Genomic DNA, 16,780 nt, shown 5'->3' with positions numbered 1-16,780 from the left:
TAGTCTTTTGCAATGGAGAGGTCGATCTTTCTGTTAAATGTTTACGAACACTAAACCAATTTAAATAATAGGTCATAATTCATCTTTAACTTTGAAAATTTATACAAAATGTATGTCCGATATCATTTTTTATCTTTTAATATGATGATCGACCGACAGTTGCTTTGTTAACACCGACGTAGCATTCTAGCTACAAATCTAACTGAAAGTATCACAAGGTCATGAATTTTCTTAATCCGCATACAAAACATTATCACAAGACTCGGACCGAATGTAGCAAAGTAATATGCCCTGACTTCAAAAAATAGATAATTGAAGAAAATAAAACATTTCTAACCGGACAGTTCTTATTCCCAATGGAAAAAAAAGATTCGAAACCTGTAAAATTTAATTATTTTCCTAACAGAAACTCATTTCATCTGTATTAGTTTACTAGTGTTATTTCCCTAGTTCTATGTATATTATTTATATTTCAAATAAGTATGGTGACTTTTGAATGTCGGTATGAGTCGAAAGACAACACAAACGAATACGTGGCATATATATAAGCGACAATCGTGCCTGTAGACAGAGACGATGCTTGAAATTAGGAACCAGGGAATTGTATAGTGTATCTATATGAGTGTATAACTTGTAACCAAACGTAATGAAGAATTTCAACTAGTCGCATGCATGATATCGTCACAAATATTACAGTTCCGAAACACCTAGATTAGTTGATCGGGATTCTGTATTGAGTGTTGCATATCTGCTGGTTGTCTTTTCGTCGTTCTCCGATTTTTGCCTAGCATGGGAAGTGTTAGCTTTGCTTATGAGTTTTAATATCAAATTTATATAATCACTCTCTCTTATATTTATTCCCGCGTCACAGATGATTCTGGTGTACCTTATCTAATTCTGGTCTCTATGCTGAGTTTATTAACATTAGTTTCTAACCTGACAGAATAAACTAATTAAACAAGCAGACACTCTTGTTTAAAACTACTTTAAAAAAAGTTTGTTTGATGCTGCATCATAAAATAGGTTGAGCCACAATTCGTAGTTTGAAGTTCAGTTATAATCATTTATTCTACATATCCTACAAATTGTGACGAAAATTTCAAATACAAACGTCAAGTTGTTGCTAGATTTTTCATTCATGTGATTTTTAGTCCGGTTATATAGAACGTTGATTATTTGTACATTCTTCGATTTATTAAAGATGGCTATTGGCAGTTATATGTTATATTAATGCCACATTGTAAACTTTAAAGTAGAAATAAATTAACAAGCACTTGGAGTTGTAAACAAAAAGAAAAACTATCCATATCTCAAGTTTACTAAATAACCTAATATCGACCGGAAAATGTTTAAAAGGAAAAAGACTTGTTTAAATAATAGAAAGTTTAAAAAACTGAGAGCGAAAGTTTAAAAAATTCATTTATTTTACCAGGTAATGCATCTAAGAAAGTATGAAGGAAATATAATACAGTAAAATTTATTGTCAACACGCATATATTGATGAACATTTTAATAGTTTTACTGATTGTCAGAAAATGGTATTTTTATTTTCGAAACAAGATATTGTAAGAGTATGTGCCAAAACCTGTAATTTTATTCTTAAACGACGACGAGAAGTTTTATATTGTAAATAATAATTAACATGATTAAATACTTTTGTTATATAATTTTACCATTCATGTTTAATATTTATCATGTACATATACATATTCTTTTAAGTGATTATCGTCTCTCATAAATCTGTACAGATTGGCTTATGTATACAAAATGTATCTTTTATAAATGTATTGTGTAATTTTATACATAAGGTGAGACGTAAATAAAATATTGAATTGAATTGAATTGAATTGAATTGTTTTATTACTTCAAACTTGTATTCTATTCGTATACCTTAACTCCTAACAATAAAATTCCTTTATTCATTTTTAAAATATCTAGCAAACGAAACAATGATACAAATCAAAACCAGCAAAATGGCCGTTAGTTTGGATTTATACAAAATTGATTTATTCATAATACATGAAGTTTCCTTTAAAAAAGACATTACAACTAGCAAATTAAACATGAATTACAATTTAAAAATGCACTGAACTTTTGGTTACGTATAGTACACAAGAAACCAGTAAAATATCGGTTAATCTCTACCTCTACTAAGTGTTCTACAACTTATCTTGGTAGATACGTCTGATTAGTTCTTTAACTACTATTTTAAAAATGTTTGTTTATTTAATGTCTCCATATTAATATTGTTTATAATGTTATTAGTATGTATTTTTTTTTGTTCGGTTATTTATTATTTGTATGTAATGGAGAAGACGTTCTAAGTAGCAAAACCCGTGTCTAATCCTATTTTTGACAATAAAATATGTTTAAACTAAATACTATCAAAAAGTAAAATTACAAACATACAAAACTCGAAGGAAAATTCAAGACGGAAAAGTTCTTATCAAATGACAAAATCAAAACAGACATAACAAACCACACAAACAGACAACCCATCCAAAATTCAAGAAATTAAAAAAAAAAAATTCAAAGTAACCTTTGGCCGTTGCAAGTCTATAGTCAGTTTTCTTGTAATTTTGGTTTATTTATTAGTTTCGGGATTTGTTGTGACGTCAATTTTCGCTGAACTAGTATACATTGTAAGGTGCGCGGGTGCTGGATTTTCTCGATGTGTTGGATACCCATTAGTGGCTTTTGGCTTGTTTTCTGCTCTTAGGTCAGCTTCTTTTCTCTTTGAAAGATTCCCCGTTTCCATTCTTAATTTTTTATTGGTTAAAACTGTCTAAAATAGAAGTACAGCAGTCCACATTTTGTTATAATCTTAATAACTATAAAAACAAACAAATATGTCAACAAAGGAAAACAAAATGGAATATAGACAGAGCACATAAGCAAAACTGATCTACTAAATAACTTCTGTACTACAGTTGTACTAACAGATAATGAAAGAAAAAAAAATAACTATTTTCGAGTGCAAAAAAAATCTTTTGGTATTCTAGATATAAAGTTAGGTGTTTGGTGATCCTTATAACTCGGTCGACAGCAATTTTTCACTTGTCAACTCTTCACACATTATCTCCAAACAATTTTATCAGACAACCGATTTCCTATCGTATTCAATTGTCATTTGAAACTTTTTATTGAAAATTATTTGATGCAACTCAAATCAATAATCTCATCATAGATATCAAGATAGAAAGTGTTTTTTTTTTGCGCCAATTGCGCGTTTCGTTTACAAAAGACTCATCAATGACGCTTCAATAAAACAAATATGTTAAAATGGCCAAATAAAGTACGAAGTTGAAGAGCGTTGAGACCCAAATATTCCTAAACGTTTTGCCAAATACAGCTAAGGTCATCTATAACTGAGTTTTAAAAGACTTAGTATTTCAAAAATTCAAAGTTTTGTAAACAGTTAATTTAAAATTATGAACATATAAATGATAACTCAAGTCAACACATACATGCCGACTTCTGGGCTGGTGTTACGCTAGGGGAATTAAAACTCCACTAGCAGTGGCACCGACTCAGTGGTTGTAAATAAAATCATCGTAGAAAGGATTGGAATTTTATATCTGCGCAAGACGCGCGTTTCGTCTACAAAAGACTCGTCAGTGACGCTCGAATAAAAAATATGTTAAAAAGGCCAAATAAAGTACGAAGTTGAAGAGCAGTGAGGCCCAAATATTCCTTAAAATTTTGCCAAATACAGCTAAGGTAATCTATTCCTGAGTTTGAAAAGCCTTAGTATTTCAAAATTTCAAAGTTTGGTAGATAGTTAATTTATAATTATGAACATATCAATGATAACTCAAGACAACACAAAAGTGCTGACAACTGGGTTTTCACATTGATTAGACTGTACAATGACCTATTGTAGTGTTAAATGCTACGTCATTTTGTTTTTGATGAGTAGTTGTCTAATTGGCAAAAAGTAAAATCACAAAAATATTGAACTCCGAGGAAAATTCAAAACGGAAAGTCCCTAGTCAAATGGCAAAATCAAAATGATAAAACACATCAAACCACATTTTCTATGTCAAATTAAAGCTTTCACTCTGTGGGAAAAAACAGATAATATATACAACTCGTCTAAACATCAACCCAACAATGTTAGATCTGTAAATTTGCTTTCGCAAATTTTTGGTGCTTCCCTCGCCGGGATTCGAACCCATGCTACTGTGATATCGTGACACCAAATCGCCTGCACTGCAGCCGTCCCGCTAGACCACACGACCACCTGGGCTCTCAATAAAGAGCTTTCGCTGGTCGGGTGTTACCTTTCCTCGTCCGTTTTAATCTAGCGGCGTACTACAGTACATGATATATAAGGCATAAAGATGTTATTGTTGCAGATCAGCTAAATATATATATATGTGTATTTGGTGGTGGTGGGTAAATTAATGAGAGTGACAAGCACAAAGCTTTTTGTGACAGGCCAATAGTCTAAAAGTAAGCAAATTTCATGTACTAGACTTAGTATGGATTGTTTTTAATATAAACAATAAGGGTATGTTGCAAAACAGAACTGTTGAAAATGTGAGGGGCATCCAAGCGTATATACCAGTGATGTGTATCTTTACTATAAATGAATCGTGCTTTAACATAATAATTTCATATGAAATCATAGACTTGCATATATATTATTTCCCCGAGGGTATCACTAGCCTAGTAGTCAGCACTTTTTGTGCTGACATGAATTATCATTGATATGGTTATATTTATAAATTAACTGTTTACAAAATTTAGAATTTTTGAAATACTAAGGCTTTTCTACCTCAGGCATAGATTACCTTAGCTGGATTTGACAAAACTTTTTGGAATTTTGGTCCTCAATGCTCTTCAATTTCGTACTTTATTTGGCCTTTTTAACTTTTTTAGATTCGAGCGTCATTGATGAGTCTTTTGTAGACGAAACGCGCGTCTGGCGTATATACAAAATTTAGTCCTGGTATCTATGATGAGTTTATATACATACAGGAATATTACTTTTCCACCTTAAAAAGAAGCAAATTAAAAATAAGCCATCTGTAATGAACCTTTCAATATATGCATATGGAATTGAATCCAAATGTCATGACCACAATTACATCTTTTCTAAGGTTTTATGTTTAAAAACATGACTATGACGATAACAGTTTTCATTTTGAATAAACTGTTTCAAATACAATTTTTAGTTCTAATAAACAGACTGATTCTCAAAATAAGATATTTATGTTTTCTTTTTAATATATATAATTTTAAACTGAATGTATAACAAACAATAGACCATGTCGACGGACAATGCGTGAAAAATTTGAAAACAACATCCTACTACTTAAGATCAAAATTAATGCTGAATAGGGGATTTTGTACAATGAATATTTGATTTGAAAGAAGATAGCTCATAAAATACTTAATAAATTCCAATATTAAATAATATTTCTATTAACTTTTCATATTAACAATAAACATAATTTAAAACCAACGATGAACAGCGTGGCTACAACTAATGGAAAAACCAAAATGTTCTACAACATAAAATAAAACGAAGAAATTCAAAACACAATTTAAAATAAAATAAAAATTTTATATCTTAGTCTGTAAAATTCAAACCAATTATTAAATTTATTAGTGGTTAGGGGAGTACTTTTTATTACTATAATGAATGAAAATAGGATTAGAAAAGTTTGTACAACTATGCTAAACTTAAAAGAAAGAGATAATGCTTCAACAAGATAAGAAAAAACATGGATGTATCAATTACAATATATAGAAGATGTAGAAAATTTAAAGTGCACATCGTATTTCAGACTAGAGGTTACCTTTATTACAACAATTAATCGTAGGTCAAAGACACTCACAAGAAGTTAAATATAAGTATAGTATGCAGATGGATGAAATTGATAATTATGTATTTCGCAAGACATAAACTATATCAGAATATATAGTAGACATTTATTTGAATACAGCAGATGGTATAGAAAGTACAAATCGCAACTGGGAGTAAATGTACTAATAACACACGTTTGTTGGAATTTCACTTCATCTCGATATATGTTTACGGAAGAATTGTTTTCCTCGGCCATGTACTAATAAGGATAATTCATACGCTATATCGATTTCCTGTGTATGGTTAGTAAACCAAACCCATTAAATACAATAATCGTCAACCATTTGATTAAAGTTTTGACATTTAAAGTCCTCATTTCGTTTGCTTTCATTTTCAAAAGTCTTATAAAAGACTACAGGAGGTCAAAATAAAAATTCAAAATAGTCTACAGATTAAATTATAAAGCTGCTCTTTAGGGTGAAGCTCGTTAACCTGATATTGGTTTATTTTTTAAGCATTTTAGTTTGTCTTTATGATCACAATTAATCGAAATAATAAGACTAAATTTCATTTTAGGGGTAAAACTTTGAATTTAAAAATAAAAATAACAGTTTTAAATTAATAACCTCCGTTCAAAGCGGTTTTTGTTTTTGTTTGTTTGTTAGTATTTACTCTCATCAGGAACGTTTAAACCAAAGCATTTAAAATATATCAGACCTAAACAGTTGAAAAGCTATATTAAGAATAGGAACCAAAAAAATAGCCATATGCATGTTAGGTAATCTTTGTCTGGGGTCGTTTAAACCTTAGCTTTTAAAACTACATGAGAATTATATTTTATCTGTTTGAATAGTCGAAAACTTCGACAGATTTGTTTAATTCTAAAAAGGTTTTGACAAAATCAAATAAGAACGGCGCGTTCTATTGCCAATCAGTATACTATTAAAGTTGGTGAAGGTAAACGTATCTCTATCCACACGGAAACAATATTTACTAATGTCGACCACTTCTCGATTTGTGCTTTCCATGTAATTATACTTTATAATATTTTGATTAGATAAAATCGCACTATTTTGCACTCATACTAGAGATACACACAAATGATGTATTTTTTAAGATCACACTGCATCTAGGTAAAAAAATATATTTAGAACTTACCTGTTCTTAAATTGACATACTACATGTATCCGAACCCGGAAAACCTTAACACATCACATGTTGTGGGCTATTTGTATACACAAATCATGAAAGCCAATTTGAATGGTTTATAACTTGAAGTAATATTAGTTGAGATAATACCACTCGATACTTCCTTGTTTGTAAATATCATAAATCATTGTCTCTGTGGTTCAATTTCTCACGTCAACTTACACACGTATCCCACTAAGCTTTTTAAGTATGCATTTGTTTTTTATGTTATAAATATACATTTTTGTACATGTATTATTGACATGATCTAATTTCTAATGTTCTGCCTTAAAATATAACATACTAGAAAAAGTTGGTGATACTGCGTAAAAAGATTATCGACAGCCATTTTCAAGTTTAGATTGTACATATATATACTATAATGATAATACTTATGAAGTACAGGGACAGAAAATATTAAAAATTATAATGTTTGAACTATAACATATTATATTTAAAATCATTTTAGTACACATGTATAAATCATCATCAATCATATACAAAGAATTAATTTAATAAAAGTATAGATTCAAGAAAATATAAAATAATAGTGTTTTGTTTAAATATATTTTATTATTTACACAAGACTGATTACCCTTGCGGTCACATTCACTCCTCTTCACATGAAGATACTAGCAAAGCTAATGGAATCTGATATAATCGTGAATTTGATGGCAAGATAACTTTTAATATCTTGTATTTGCATTGTAACGGCAAAACTTTCGGATGAAAAGTGGCGAGAGTGTAGAGGGATAAATCAAACCCACACGTCAAAGAAAAAAAACGAAAAACAACAAAACCGAAAAGAAAATAATGTCAGAAAGACCTTCCATAAAACACTACTGTAACACTTAAAATTAAAAACTTAGATTAGGAACAACAATATTTAATCAATGTCACCTTCGATGAAGTCCAAATCGAAGACGAGTTGATGGTATTGTGGATTCGAGTAACCTAACATATTCGTGGTCATTGGACACACATATTTTATCTTGTTAAACGGAAAACCAAATAATATTGTATCAATAAAACTTTCGAAGAGGCAACTTTATTTTTACCTATAGGTTTCCTTGGTTCAAAAACAATCCTCTATCAAAAATATAAAAGGATACCCAAACTTAGAATATCTAACAAATCAGTAATCCTGTCAGCAAAAATATTTAAATGAAACAATAATGAAACAGTTTAAAATTAAATATGCAGCAGCATACATCATTTATGAATGCATTGAAGTTTTCCTTCAATGAATATGAATCAAATGTTCACTGAGCATGAATCCAATGTTTTCAATATGATAAATTAAAATTATAAATATTATATCATTATACAGTCAGTAGTTCAATGCAGGCACGCTATAACATGTGTATATTTTTTTCAATTCAGTTTAATCTATAAAGAAAACATCTGATCAAGGAAGTAACCTTTATTTAAAATCATTGAATAATTTTCTTTAAATACCTTTTATCTATAATATTTTTTTGTGATAATATCTCAAAAATATCAAGATACATCTGACTGGTTACAACCTAAAAGAGAACATAAGGAGAATATATATATAAATCCATATTTAAATAACGCATAATGATTATAATGAACCTTATCAAATTACAACAGATCTATTATCACTGAACAAGTACACATTTTTAGGGGCCAGCTGAAGCACGCATCCGGATGTGGGATTTCTCGCTGTACTGAAAAGCCATTGGTGGCCTTCGGCTGTTTTCTGCTTTTTTTTTCGATTGTTGTCTCTTTGACACATTCCCCATTTCTATTCTAATTTTGTTTCGGAGAAAATCAAATTAGACGTGGTATGATCTTTAGATAGCCACACGACCTTTAACAATGAGCAACACCAATACCATAAAGTAATCTTTTATCAAATTCTCACATGACTTGGTTTACTCCGGCCATGAAGGATAATCAGATCTTAATGTATTCGTGTATCTCAAGAATACTCTTATTCATTTGGGATATGAACCTGAAGAAATTCTAAGTAAAGGATACCAAGACAATCAGACCATTGTTATTGAGTTAACGATTTGCGTATATATGAGTTCCCAAGTCGGTTACAAGATGCATCACATTATAATATTGTAAAAGATTGCGAAATATCAATGTGCAAGTCTATTTAGACAATATGTTTTTGTTTGAAGTCATGATACAATGTATTTTTCTCAATTTTGAGTTTTAACGCAACATCGATCAAAATGTGCATAATTATAATCAATTTTAGATATATTTTTATTCCACATGATATTAATTGAGAATACAAATTATTCTTGTAAATGTGAGTGTAACATTTCCGAAAATCCCCATTTTTGTAGATAACCCCAAGTAGCTAAAATGATAGGTCATTAAAATGTTCACAGTTGAGAATAAATCATAGAAAGAAGAATTTAGTATAGCATTCTTCATTTAGTAATATTCATTGAAAGTAACCAGTTATCATGACGATTGTACCAAATACATGCAATCCACTTAGTGTTCATGCTGTTCAAAGACCGATAGTATAGATTTAATTATATGATTGTGGTAGTTCATTTTCAACTTCCTAGTTTTCGGTTGTTGATTAAACCCTTAGAAAGTATCGAGAATGGTGAAGCTTGGACTATTCATAATAATAATCAGTTATCTTTGGATTACTTGAACGGTTAAATTACGGTTAAATTAACAATGTAAAATATCACGTTAAATAGGTGAGTGCTGCATGTATTATCACGTCATGTAATTTGAATGGTATGCGTTAAGGACACAGTTTGCAATAATATTTATTGATGCGTTTTATGTTGTAATACAATCTTCTTGCATTTTATTTTATATGGAACACCACAAGTGCAATAATCACATATGTTTATTATAGTAGTAGAAGCGCTACACAGAAAACTTGGGCGAAGCGTTCTTTTGATCAAAAGACAGCACCAAGAGCAAAATTTTGAAGATATATTCTTTCCGTTTTAGCCTAACTGATACATTAATGACTTTGTTCTGTTTGCAATTTACATTCTGATGCTTAACTTTTTTCAAAATAACCAACTTTGTTAAATACACATAGAATTATATATGAAAGTTAATTTAGCAGAATCTAATGTAATGACCCAGTGAGAATATCTAAAGCTAAGTATTGAATGACAATATTTGTACTTATTTTTTTTATTTTTGGCAGTTAACTTTTCAAAAAGTCTGCTTTTAGATATATGATATTTATTATTTTCAGACATCAACAGCTGTCAATAAACTTTCCTGAAATGTAATAAAACTAGGCCAACACATTCTTTAAAATAAAAGTACCACCTGCAGATTAAAGTTTATGTTTTACTTTAAATTAATGATTAGCTGACTTTTATTTCGCAGGTCAATATAATTACACACCATTTACACTGATACTAACAGTCACAGCCGAGAAACAGGGTTCTACGGAACCATTTTGAAATGGGTACCAGTTTAACAGAATATGATTAGTCCACAGTGACTTGAAATTGTAAATATGTCTGTTTGACAAATTAATTCGTAATTGATAAGATTAATACTCGGTCATAATGGTCATGAAAATAACTTAGTAATACACGATTAACAGCACAACGTATATAGCCGTTTATAGAGTTAGAACGCGATATGACCAAGTATTTTCAAATCCTTGATATGAAGAATAAAAAATAACCACTGACAGTAGCTGATCAGTTTAGACAATACATACCAATTGTTGTAAATGTCTTACACTACAAATACAATACAATACAAATAGTTTATTTACGTCTCACCATACATACATGTACAGCAAGATTAATAACGTCATTCCTCGTCATTTTCTAGTAAATATCTTATTCAATTACATCGTATCTAGAATACGTAGTTAGCAAAAATATTCTAGATACTGAACGTTCTCTATAAAAAAAAAATAACTCTACACTGGTATCTTATAGTTTTTTGTCGCAGGAGGTTCACTATGTTTTTCAGTTGAGATTTCTTTTCTCAAATGATTATTTTCGCTTTGAATTGAGGACTTGAAATTTTCTCCATCTTTGTCGTTCAAGGTTTGTGAAATTAATTTTAAATTTTGAATAAGATTCTGTATTTCTGTATCTGTTGTTGTATTTCGTGGTTTTCTTCATTTCTTAATAATTTCGTAATAGTTTTCTAAGATTTTGTTGTTATTATACTGACTGATAAATTATAAATTGTACAGTACGGAATTTGTCCTTTTTTTCTTTTTTTAAAATCTTTTACATGACATATACGTTTCAACTACATGTACTTTGCTTTAGTATTTGTATACTAATTCCTGGACTAGTGGAAACCTCTACTCATGGAAACAAATACAAAGCGGATATCGAAATTGAAGCTTAACCTTTAAACTGATCCATTGGTCATATGGTATACTTCGTTCCGAACACGCAAGAAATATTTCCCACTGAACGTTAAGCAATCAACAATCCATCAATCTATGATTTTCGAATTACTGTTAATAAATATATAATAATTAGTGAAATATTATATCATGAGTAATCTTAGCAATCATTGATTCACTTATATATATTTATTTTTCAGAATGGATTCTTTACCACCGGAATTAATTTTGAATATATTATCATACTTACCACAACATGACCTCCTCTTACGGATCAGAAACGTTTCCAAGTATTGGAACCAATTGGCACATGCACCTCGTTTATGGTATAAACTGGACGTTAGACGCAGCGAAGAAACGACATCGCTATATCTGGAGAATATTGACCTACTATGCATTAATATAAAACATCTTCTTACAGATGAGGAATTTTAGTGAAAGTTTGTAATCATCGAACCCCGAAGCTACATTTCAAGAATCTTCGAAACTTGGACTTATCAAGTGTATTTCTGGCAACAACGAGTGTCATTTCAGATTTTATTTCCGAATGTACTAATCTGGAATCAATAAGTGTCCGATTTGATGATAGCATTTTATTCCGTGATATTTTAAAAACATTATCAAAGTTAAGTCTAAACGATTTACATATTAACTATAGTGGAGATGACGTGGAATTTCTATTTATTTTGGAAGAACTTTCTCGAAACAAATATTCCAAGACGTTATCGATTCATTGCAACACTATTCAAAACAACACCGTACGTTTTCTTTTGGGGAATTTCCAGAATCTGAAATCATTAGATGTAACTAGTTCTTATTTAAAGAATGACACGTTCATGTCAATGCAACGTTTGTTATCCCTTAATGCTCTGAGCTTAGATTATACTAGGGTGAATGATGCCGGCCTAAAGTTAATTGCAAGGAACGTTCCGAATCTGAAGTGTTTCTCCGTAGTCAGGTGCGAGGATATATCAGACGAAGGCATTGTAAATATTGCAGACAATTGTCAATTTCTGGAACAAATTCACATTTGTAGGTCGTATACGATCTCTGGTAGTACCTTGACAGCAATAGCTAAAGGTTGTCCACGCTTACAGCGGCTGTCCGTTATGGCATGTGCACAAATTGATGACGCGGGGGTGGAATCATTGGTTTTGAAATGCAAACGTTTACAGGTGTTGATTTTAAACTTCTGCATACAATTAACAGATCAAAGTTTATTCAGTATCTCCAGATTCTGTACAACTCTCCGAAAGTTGGACATCAGTAATAATGGAAAATTTACTTCTAAGGGAATATCATCGCTTTTACAGTCGTGTAAATGGCTGGAACTACTTAACAGTGCTTCATGTGGTGGAATCACAGACTTGCGATTCCCTGGGTCTCGTACTGGGATGAAATTCAGTAATAAAACATTGGACAATGAAGACCCCATTCTAGCAAAACTAGTGACTGTAAATGAACGTGCAACGAACGACAACTCGTATTCAATATCCAATCATCAACATTGCCATATAAGATCAATGAACCTAAGCCACACATCCATCAATAACATATCTGTGCTAGAACTGTCGTTTGTATGTCCGGATTTAAGAAATTTATACCTATTTGGATGCAAAAATGTTACAATTGATATTGTCGAATGTCTTTTTAATAATTGCGTGTTTATGGAGAAAATAAGTGTGAAAAGGAAAACGATTTTCCGCCAGAACATATTTCTTAAAACAGTTTCTTGAATATGCCTTCTTTTTTATTATGTCGTTTAAATGTACTTGATCAGTGTTGTTGATTTAAATAAAATTAAAGCCAAATTACACATGAATTAAGTACAAAAGTTAAAGTATTATATAGTATCCGTCGATCTGAAATTTCATTTTGTCGGTCAAGCCTATTATTTGTTAATGCAAGGGGCCATTGGATATTTGTTGCCTTGTTCAATACTTTGTTTGATCAGTTTGCTGGTATATGCTGTCCAACATTTGTCCAATGTATTTTTAAAAAATCGATTTACTTCAACCTGGACTCAAACATGTACATACATGTACAACGTGTACTCGTCGCTACACTGGAGATTCATTCAATGGCTCTGTCATTTATTCATTACTTGCTTGGATTTGGCACTGTTATACTGAGAAGAAACAATACCACTTAAACTGATTTGGCCCTTTCACGTGTGTGTTTCAATTAGGGGCGATTAAGGGCTTGACATATATATATAATAGTTCTTGGGTTATCTGCTTATTATTAAAGAACATATGTGTTTCTTGTGTCGTTGAGTTGTTGTCTGACATACTGCAGGTCTTAATTACTGCATAAAAGAAACTTGACAACAAACAAGCACCATAATGTATTACTGTAAATTTATATTTGAAAGAGTTTTGACTACAGATCGATGCAGGTCAGAAACTCTGTCTTTTATCATGGTTATGTATAATTCAGATACACACAATATATTATAATGTATATGGTTTTCTACTGAACCCCTTGGAATCCATATAAAGGGTTAGTAAAATTCAAAGGGAGTCAGACCGGTTGAAAAATGTGAGACAATTCAAACAAAAAACTAACTCATAATTATATACACAAAAAAAACAATTTACAAAAAATCAAATATCAGTCGACAGACGTAACACAAACAAACCCATTGAATAACAGGCTCCTGACTTAGATCGGGCTATCGAACGTCAAGTACATTTATGTGGCAGTGTTAAATATTTTGCGTGCGCTCAATCCTTAACTTATAAGGTGATGAAACAGTACACGTTGTACAACATACTGTAACAAGAATGTCAATCTAATTAAAAACCGATCTCTCATTGCTCCCGTTTTCTGATATGTCGCACGCGACATATCAGAAAACGGGAGTAATGAGAGATCGGTTTTTAATTAGATTGCAAGAATGTGTCCCCAGTACACGAATGCCCCACTCGCACTATCATTTTCTATGTTCAGTTGGGGTAAAAACTCTAATTTGGCATTAAAATTAAAAAAGATCATATCAAAGGGAACATTTGTACTAAGTTTGAAGTCGATTGGACTTTAACTTCATCAAAAACTACTTTGACCAAAAAATTTAACCTGAAGCGGGACAGACGGACGAACGAACGAACGAATGGTCGCACAGACTAGAAAACGTAATGCCCCTCTACTATCGTAGATGGGGCATAAAAATCAGTTGCAATTGAATTAACTCAAAATATCGGTACGAGAAACGAAATAAAACAACTTACATTTAAACAATTAACACAAAGCACCGAAATAAGAGTAATTGCAGTAGCAGAAAGCTTGTCCAAAGCCAGCAACTAACAATAAATCATGTACTCCCAGACGATCAGTTCGCAACTAACAGATGAAGTCATACATATAACAAGAATGTGTCCCAAGTACACGGATGCCCCATTCGCACTATCATTTCTATGTTCAGTGGACCGTCAAAATGGGATAAAATCTCTAATTTGGCATTAAAATTAGAAAGATCATATCATAGGGAACATGTTTAGTTAACACATGACAAGGGTAAAATCTCTTTGTTCTTACTATGCTACAATCTGGATAATGCACAGAAAAGATGTGCATTAACTACCTCAGATATACTGCACAGTTCAAATCTATTTTTACTTTTAGGGGCGGTTCCTGGATTTTGAAAGAGGCGTTATTCAATAAAATTTAAACAAAATATTACCGTGTGTAGCGAGACTTAAAACAATATTGATAATGCTGAAACACGATACTTTGTCCAATTCAAGGGTGAACGACCTATTCACCCCCACCCCGAATCCGCCATTTGCCTTAAAATTACGACAAAGTTGAACTTTGTACAAACATCGTAGTTTCAAAATAGGAAAAAAGAAAGGTATCTTAATTGTTCCTTTTTTATTTTATCTAAGCTTGGACATAAAATATTTCATCATATTTTGTGTACAACGTAAATCTTAAATCAGTGTTTTAAAGTCAGAAAGATAGTTAAAACAATTTTTGTTAAGTCTGCCAAAAAAGAAATGTTATTATGTATCTAAGAATATCCGAATAACAGAAATCGAATTTGGATTAGTTTTAGACTCAATGGAATTTATAACAACTTTTTGAATATCTATTCCTATAAAGAGACTTTTTTGGATCGAATTTAATGAGATTCATATTTAAGTTTGTTTCAAAACAGGGGGATTAGCTGGGAATCTATCAGACTTCATTTAGATGGACGTGTCTTAAGAATTAATACAGTAGATGAAAAGAAATTTGTTGGGGTGGGGGTAAAAGATTGGAAAGAGAATGTATTTCTGTTTATTTTTACATTTTGAATCTAGGTAATATTACATCTTTCTCTACGCTTATCATTGAGGGAAAGAAATTCAAACGCAATTAATAAAAACTCAAGAACCCTTAGTTTCAGTTATGATTTTGCAGTGGCGGATTCGGGGGGGGGGGGGGGGGGGGGGGGATTTTCTTTTTTTTTGGACGATCACTGCATTTGAATGGGAGCATATATTTGGAACCCCCTTTACTCTCGGTTTGGACGCTCTTTTAGAATGGCTGGGTCCGCCCCTATAGTAAATTTTGTCTTAATCGTCACTAATTAAATCAAAATTGTGAATAAATTTAACAGAAACTACACATAAACGATTCAAAAAAATCTACCATTAAATCGCAATTTTAGAATAAGTCTTAATATAAAAAGGTTATTAATTTAAACTTACCAAAATCGTATTGCCCCCCTTTCTTAACCCTACAAGAAAATTCCCTAGGATCCGTGGATTACGGAATATCGTCCACATGTCTAGAAACGTTCACGTAAATTGATTGCGTCATGTGTTAAAACAGTTAATGACCAATCAAATCGGTATATTGGATTTAATCTGCAAGCTCGTGTGACCCTTTAACCCGAACTCCTACGTCGTTCGGGTTAATCAGGGTCACCACAGCTGTGCAGATTAAATCCAATATACCAACTTGCTGGGTCAATAACTATAACTATAGTAAGTTTAAAATTGATTGGACTTCAACTTCATCAAAAACTACCTCGTCCAAAAACTTTAACCTGACCTTGACCAAAAACTTGACAACGAATGCACGGACCTGAAAACATAATGCCCATAAATGGGACATAAAAAGAACTGCAACAGACAATCATCTTAAATGCAATTATCGTTACATTCTTTGATGACATATACATTTGTACAAATGTACATTTTGTGATCTGTGGTCAAAATCCTGATACCCTTTCGAGCAATTATTATGGTAAGCCTTCAAGTTGGATACATTATATCTTCCTATGGTTAGTTTTCTTTATAACTTAAAATTATCACTAAACATTTTTTCTTCTTACTTTTAAGAATAAAACATAGTCATGTATATGATCCCATAAACTATACTGTATATAATAGTGCGGACAGAGCATCATCATTTTCAAACAACTGTTACAAGACAAGACAAGA

At 31.4% G+C, this 16,780-nt stretch overlaps 1 protein-coding gene and 1 long non-coding RNA gene across 2 annotated transcripts in view; one reads left to right on the top strand and one right to left on the bottom strand.

The window, feature by feature from the left end:
* LOC139519179 (semaphorin-2A-like) overlaps positions 1-7,107 on the bottom strand; it is a 69,200-nt gene extending 62,093 nt beyond the window's left edge. Inside the window, exon 1 of the mRNA XM_071311043.1 lies at positions 6,974-7,107. The gene's annotated coding sequence lies outside the window, so the exon portion shown is untranslated. The remainder of the gene's footprint in view (positions 1-6,973) is intronic.
* A 2,449-nt stretch (positions 7,108-9,556) lies between these two features.
* On the top strand, positions 9,557-13,162 carry LOC139519175 (uncharacterized). Its single transcript, XR_011663532.1, has 2 exons — positions 9,557-9,699; positions 11,549-13,162. It is a non-coding gene; the product is annotated as an uncharacterized lncRNA (long non-coding RNA).
* The last annotated feature ends 3,618 nt before the right edge of the window (positions 13,163-16,780 follow it).

Source organism: Mytilus edulis, chromosome 4 (genome assembly GCF_963676685.1).
Source record: "Mytilus edulis chromosome 4, xbMytEdul2.2, whole genome shotgun sequence".
NCBI lineage: Eukaryota > Metazoa > Mollusca > Bivalvia > Mytilida > Mytilidae > Mytilus > Mytilus edulis.
Note: the sequence above shows the minus strand (reverse complement) of the source record. Positions and strands in the feature narration are given on the sequence as shown.